Below are 7,500 nucleotides of genomic sequence, written 5' to 3' on the forward strand. Positions count from 1 at the left end.
GTGTTTATACGTTAAAAGTTATTAAACATTTCGTTGTTTCATTGATATTAAAGACAAAGATACGTTCATTATTTACTTATAAATTACATTTAGAAAGAAGAAAAGAAAGGAACACGATTCTATTTATAATAATACTGAACATTATTCAATATATAAAAAATATGCACGTAAAATAGTTTGAAGAAGAAAACAATAAAATGTTGCAAAACATGAAATATTAATTTAGGCAATAAACAATTATTAAGCAATAATTTGAAATTAAACCATGAATATTTTAATTAAATCGAACAACAATAAATATTTTTAAAATAAAAATGAACAACTATATATATATATATATATATATATATATATATATATATATATATATATATACTAGCTGTACCCTGCCACGCGTTGCTGTGGCTCAATTTGGTGTAATGGAAAAATCTAATAAAAAGAGAAAATGCATGTTTCTTATATTCTTAGTACAGCAATCCACTGCAAAAAGTGAAAAAGAAGGCGAAAATGAAAAAAAATGGTACCCTTGCAGGATTTGATCTAGATCCTCGGGAGGTTCCGTCAATCATGGTTTGGTCTCTACCAACAACCAGTAGATGAAGCCGAACGTAGCTAAAATGTTGAAACACTAAATCGTTTTTTTTATTTGCTTGTTTGTTTTCTGTATACAAATATGTGAGTTATTAATTAATATTTGGGTGAGAGGGGTACTATACACAGATTCGGAAAATTTGTCCAAAAACAAATAAATGAAAGCAAAGGTAAGGTAAGTTCCTATTTACAATGCCTCCCCACAAGACAGAGTTAGACAATAGGGTTGTTTTTTAACGTGGAGAAAAGGAACAAAAATTAAAAATGATCTCAGTCGTGAAAGACTTCTCCTCCACTGACAGAGAACAAGAAATTGAAGTGCAGCATCTGAAGAACGGATACTACACTGTGATCTCGGCCCAAAGACCAAGTTTTGTTTCTACCTTACTGGATAATTGTTTAGTGTTTTTATTTAATGTAAAATGTTTAATCGGCTCGAAAACACACAAATGGTCGCAGACTCTGTTGAATATGTTAAGTTTGGGAATTAAGTTAAAAACTAAAAACTATACAAAACAGTGCCAGAAACTCACCGAATATATGTTACCGTGACATAGGCTGACATAATCGGTGAGTTTCTCACAGTATTTTGTATAGATTTTTAGTTTTAACACACTTTCTCAAACTTGACATAATCAACAGTATCCGCCACCTTTTGTATCTTTCAAATACACCGATAAACACTGTTTTTCGAGCCGACTAAACGTTACATTCAATAAAGAGGTTTGTATTACTAAACACAGATACAAAAAGTTGTCACAAAATAAATATATAACAAATAAATGGTACCAAAGGCAAGATAAGTTAATTTTCTACCTAACTGGATAAGATTTTAGTGTTTTTATGCAATGTAAAATGCAGTGTTTATCGGTATATTTGAAAAATACAAATGGCGACAGAATGTATGGAACACGTTAAGTTTGGGGAAATTGTGGAAAAATGAGTTAAAACTAAAAAAATATAAAAAAAATACTGTTAGGCACTCACATAATATATGTTACTGTGACATATGCTGACATATATTCGGTTGTTTTAAACTTTTGCTCGATACGGCTGACGACTTTTAAGAGTCCCTTTTTGTGATTACCTGGTTTGAGGATATTTGTACAACTAAACGGCAGATCTGCCCCCAAAAATCCGGTATTATTTTACTTTAAGGCTCGTCTCATGTTCGTATATAACAACATACTTTATTGTAGATTTCGGTGTACTAAAAACGAATCTGCAAACCGTTTCCGTTGCAAAGAAAAAAGTTTTCATAATATGAAGAAATTACTTTTTCGAAAAGTGGGTGATCACTTAGAATGAGCACCCATTTTCTGGCCATCTGCGAGAAGGGTATTTTTCCGTGTGTTTCTTGGCTAAAAAGTTTTTTTGTTTGATTTCTTTTGCATGGTAATAATCCCTGAACTCTAGGACTATTTTCCATTTCACAGCCATAGCCTTCGTTTATGCTCGCGCATAGCGTAAACAAAGGCTGCTAAATATGCACTCGCGTACCAAACTGCCTTGTCAAAAAACCTTTCAGCCAATAAACACTAAAAAAAACGCCCCCTACTCAGGTAGCCAGAAAGTGGGTGCTCATTGTTAAGTTAAATTTACATGGAACAGTGATCACCCACTTTTCGAAAAAGTAATTTCTTCATATCATGAAAACTATTTATTTTTTTTTTGCGACGGAAACGGTTTTCAGATTCGTTTTTAGCACACCAAAATATACAAAAAAAAATATTTTGTTATATACGAACGTGAGACGGGCCTTAATGTAAAATTTTTATAAAAAATCCGGGGGGAAAAGTTTTCAATAAAAACAGCAAATGAATTCGATAGAAAAAAAATTTATGCTATTTTTTTTTCAATAACATAAGAAATTAAGAATTAGACAAATTTATTTTAGGTAGGCTTGGCGAGGAAAGCTTTAAGCAAAAAAAAAATAATTCTTGGAAATCGAAATGTCGTTAGATGTGAAAAAAAAACTAAACAATTAAAACGTAAGGTTTGATGGGCGAAAAGCCTTAAGATCAACAAATGAATTTAAAAATAAAAAATTAAAAAGATAAACAAAGTAATTTAAATTTTAAAAAGTAGGGAATGTGTTTTTTTTGTACTTATCGTTTAAACAGATAATGAAATGTTGTAATTCGAAAGTCTTCAACTCGTGGTGCATTAAGTGAAAGGCTAATTTCTACCGGAAAGGAAATGGCGGACAATCTTGCACTTACGAAAAATATTTTTATTTTATTTTTATAACTTGCAATGTTAATTTATTTTAATAACATAAAAACATTCCTCAACTCTACAGATAGACTGTCTGAAAATTTCTATTAAATTGGTAATGTATAAATATGGTTTTATCGATTTTGAACAAACCAGATATTTCATTTATATATATATATACTAGCTGTACCCTGCCACGCGTTGCTGTGGCTCAATTTGGTGTAATAGAAAATTCTAATAAAAAGAGAAAATGCATGTTTCTTATATTCTTAGTACAGCAATCCACTCCAAAAAAAAAAAAAAAAAAAAAAAAAGCGAAAATGAAAAAAAATGTTACTCTTGCAGAAATGGATCCTGATTCTCGGGATTACCGTCAACCATGGCTTGGGCTCGACCAACAATCAGTGGATAAAGCTGAACGTAGCAAAAATGTTGAAACGCTAAATGTTTTTTTTCTGTATACAAAAATGTGAGTTAGTAATTGATATTTGAGTGATGGGGGGAGGGTTACTATACACAGATTCGAAAAAGTTGTCAAAAACAAATAAATGAAAGGTAAGGTAAGTTATATTTCTACCTAACTGGATAATTGTTTAGTGTTTTAATGTAATGTAAAATGTTTAATCGGCTCGAAAAACAGAAATGGTTGCAGACTCTGTTGATTAAGTTAAGTTTGGGAAAGTAAGTTGAAAACTAAAAATTATACAATACAGTGTCAAAAACCCACCGAATATATGTTACCATGTATGACATAGGCTGACATAATCGGTGGGTTTGTAACAGTATTTTGTATAGTTTTTTTTTTTAGTTTTAACTCACTTTCTCAAACTTAACGTAATCCACAGTGTCCGCAACCATTTGTATCTTTCAAATACACCGATAAACAGTTTTTCGAGCCGACTAAACGTTACATTAAATGAAAAGGGTTTGTATTACTAAACACAGATACAAAGAAGTTGTCAAAAAATAAATATATAACAAATAAATGGTATCAAAGGCAAGAAAAGTAAATGTTCTACCTAACTGGATAAGATTGTAGTGTTTTTATGTAATGTATAATGTTTAATCGGTTCAAAAACATGCAGTGTTTATCGGTATATTTGAAAAATACAAATGGCGGCAGACTGTATCAGACACATTAAGTTTGGGGATATTTTGGGAAAATGAGTTTAAACTAAAAAACTATACAAAATACTGTTAGGAACTCACTCAATATATGTTACTGTGACGTAGGCTGGCATATATTCGGTTGTTTTAAACTTTTGCTCGATACAGGTGACGACTTTTAAGAGTCCCTTTTAGTGATTACCTGGTTTGAAGATATTTGTACAACTAAATGACAAATCTGCTCCAAAAATCCGGTATTATTTTACTTTAAGGCCCGTCACATGTTCGTATATAACGAAATATTTTATTGTAGATTTCGGGGTACTAAAAACGAATCTGCAAACCGTTTCCGTCGCAAAAAGAAAGTTTTCATGATATGAAGAAATTACTTTTTCGAAAAGTGTGTGATCACTTTTCAATCTAAATTTAACTTAGAATGAGCACCCACTTTCTGGCCACCTGAGAGAGGGGCATTTTTCTGTGTGTTTCTTGGTTAAAAAGGTTTTTGTTTAATTTTTTTTTTTTTTGCATGGTAATAACCCCTGAACTCTGGGATTATTTTCCATTTTACAGCCGTAGCCTTCGTTTATGCTACGTGCGAGCATAAGCGAAAGCTGTTTAGCCAATAAACATGGGAAAAGTCCCACCCTCTCTTAGCTGGCTAGAAAGTGGGTGCTTATTTTGAGTTAAATTTACATGGAAAAGTGATCGCCTACTTTTCGAAAAAGTAATTTCTTCATATCATAAAAACTATTTTTTTTTACGACGGAAACGGTTTGCAGATTCGTTTTTAGCACACCGAAATCTACAAAAAAATTTTTTTGTTATATACGAAAATGGAATATTTTATCAAAAATCCGGGAGAAAATAGTTTTCAATAAAAACAGCAAATGAATTCGATAGAAAAAAATGGATGCTATTTTTTAACATTTTTCTGCGTGTTTCTTGGCAAAAAAGTTTTTTTGTTTGATTTCTTTTGCATTTTGTAATTTAAACAGGCAATTTTAAAGGATTTTCCAAGGGTAAAAAGAAAGTCCTCCCCCCAAAAAACAAAAATCGTGGCCACAAAGTGGGTGATCATTTTACGTTAAATTATTATGGAAAAGTGATCCTCCACGGTTTTAAACTAATATTTCTTCATATCTTGGAAACTACTCGTTTGCCTTAATTATAAACGTTATTTTCGTTTTCAGCGACCCCGAAAACCTATAATAGTGGTAATTGTAAAGGAATTTTCGAGGGTGGAGTAATTCTTCATATTCCCCCCCCCCCATAAAATTAGAAATTAAGAATTAGAAAAATTTATTTTAGGTAGGTTTCGTAAGGAAAGCTTTTAAAAATAAAAAAAAATAAGATAAACAAATGATGCTAAGTGGGTGCTTATTTTAAGTTAAATTTACATGGAAAAGTGATCGCCTACTTTTCGAAAAAGTAATTTCTTCATATCATAAAAACTATATTTGGCAACGGAAACAGTTTGCAGATTCGTTTTCAGCACACCGAAATTTGCAAAAACTTTTTTTGTTATATCCAAACGTGAGACGCACGCATGGAAAATGTTATCAAAATCCGGGAGAAAATAGTGGGTTTGTATTACTGTACACATAGATTCAAAGAAGTTGTCAAAAAAACAAATATATAACAAATAAATGTTATCAAAGGCAAGATAAGTTACTTTTCTACCAAACTGGATATATTTTTCGTGTTTTTATTCCATGTAACATATTTATTCAGCTCGAAAAACATACAGTGTTTGCCGATGTATTTGAAAATTCAAGATGGCGTCTGATTCTCTCTTTAACACGGTAAGTTTGGGAAAAGGTGTTATAAATAAAAAAACTATAGAAAATATTATTAAAAACCCGCCGAATATATGTCAACCGATGTCACGGTAACATATATTGAGCGAGTTTTTAACAGTATTTTATCTGGGTTTTTATTTATAACGCCTTTTCCCAAACTTACCGTGTTAAAGAGAGAATCAGACGCCATCTTGAATTTTCCAATACATCGGTAAACATTGTATGTTTTTCGAGCCGAATAAACATGTTACATTGAATAAAAACACAAAAAATATATCCAGTTTGGTAGAAAAGTAACTTATCTTGCTTTTGATAACATTTATTTGTTATATATTTGTTTTTTTTTTTTTGACAACTTTTTCGAATCTATGTGTACAGTAATACAAACCCGCTAGTGCACTTACCGGACCGCGCTATTTTTTAAATCGTATTTCCAAGTTTAATTAAAGTTTTATATATTTTTTTATTCAATTGTAAGGTTAAAGTACAATATATATATATATATATATATATATATATATATATATATAAATATATATATATATATATATAAATTTAAAAAATAGTGATTTTTTTTACCCATCTATTAATTAGAAAGTTAACTGTTTTAATTCGAAAGTCGTCCACGTGTTGTGCACGTGAAAGACTAATTTCTACCGGAAATGGCGAATAGTCCCGCAGTTACGAAAAATATTTTTATTTTATTAAATATATTTTTATAATTTGCGATAATAATGATAAAACTTTAATTAAACGTGGAAATGCGATTTAAAAAATAGCGTAGATCACTCTCTGCATCAGCACCGAAAGTACAGAATAGTTAGAAAACATCCTCCCTCCCCATGTTAAGAATGGCTTTCTAAATAATGTTAATGATTCAGTACTGTTCCTTGTCTGCTTTAAGTTTAACTTTTGTTTAATAAATTGTTACGTGAAAGTCCAGAATAGTTACAAAACACCCCTATCCCCATGTTAAGAATGGCTTTCTAAATAATAACGTCATTATTTCAGTGGGGTAGCTTCTCTGCATAAGTGCCATGTTTTGTTATTAAATTGTTAGTTGAAAGGACAGAATAGTTACAAAATACCATCCCCATGTTAAGAATGTCTTTCTAAATAACATTATTTCAGCACAGTATTTTCTATGCATACGTACTATCTATTTTTGTTTATTAAATTGTTAGGTGAAAGTATAGAATAGATGCAAAACTCCCTCCCCATGTTAAGAATAGCTTTCTAAATAACGGTATTATTTCAGTACGGTACCTTCTCTGCATAAGTACTATCTTTTGTTTATTAAATTGTTAGGTGAAAATATAAAATAGTTACAGAACACTCTCCCTTTCCCATGTTAAGAATGGCTTTCTTAATAGTGTTATTTTAGCACGGTACCTTCTCTGCATAAGTACCATGTTTTGTTTATTAAATTGTTAGGTGAAAGTACAGTACTCATGCAGAGAGTGATCCGTGTTGTAATAATAACGTTAATATTTAAAAAGCCATTCTTAACATGGGGAGGGGAGGGTGTATTTTAACCTTACAATTGAATAAAAAACATTGTAATTAAACCTGGAAATACGATTTAAAAAAATAGCGCGGACAAAAAAAACGGGTTTGTATTACTGTACACATAGATTCGAAAAAGTTGTCAAAAAACAAATATATAACAAATAAAGGTTATCAAAGGCAAGATAAATTACTTTTCTACCAAACTGGATATATTTTTCGTATTTTTATTCAATGTAACATATATGTCACGGTAACATATATTGAGCGAGTTTTT

At 30.7% G+C, this 7,500-nt stretch overlaps 2 protein-coding genes across 2 annotated transcripts in view; one reads left to right on the top strand and one right to left on the bottom strand.

The window, feature by feature from the left end:
- LOC145259180 (solute carrier family 4 member 11-like) overlaps nucleotides 1–7,500 on the bottom strand; it is a 533,927-nt gene that overhangs the window by 486,297 nt on the left and 40,130 nt on the right. The gene's annotated exons all lie outside the window — the stretch shown is intronic.
- Nucleotides 1–7,500, top strand: part of LOC145259183 (uncharacterized) — a 375,138-nt gene that overhangs the window by 178,699 nt on the left and 188,939 nt on the right. The gene's annotated exons all lie outside the window — the stretch shown is intronic.

The sequence above is a fragment of the Euprymna scolopes genome, chromosome 34, assembly GCF_053919585.1.
Source record: "Euprymna scolopes isolate OS-2025 chromosome 34, ASM5391958v1, whole genome shotgun sequence".
In the NCBI taxonomy this organism is placed as follows: Eukaryota; Metazoa; Mollusca; class Cephalopoda; order Sepiida; family Sepiolidae; genus Euprymna; species Euprymna scolopes.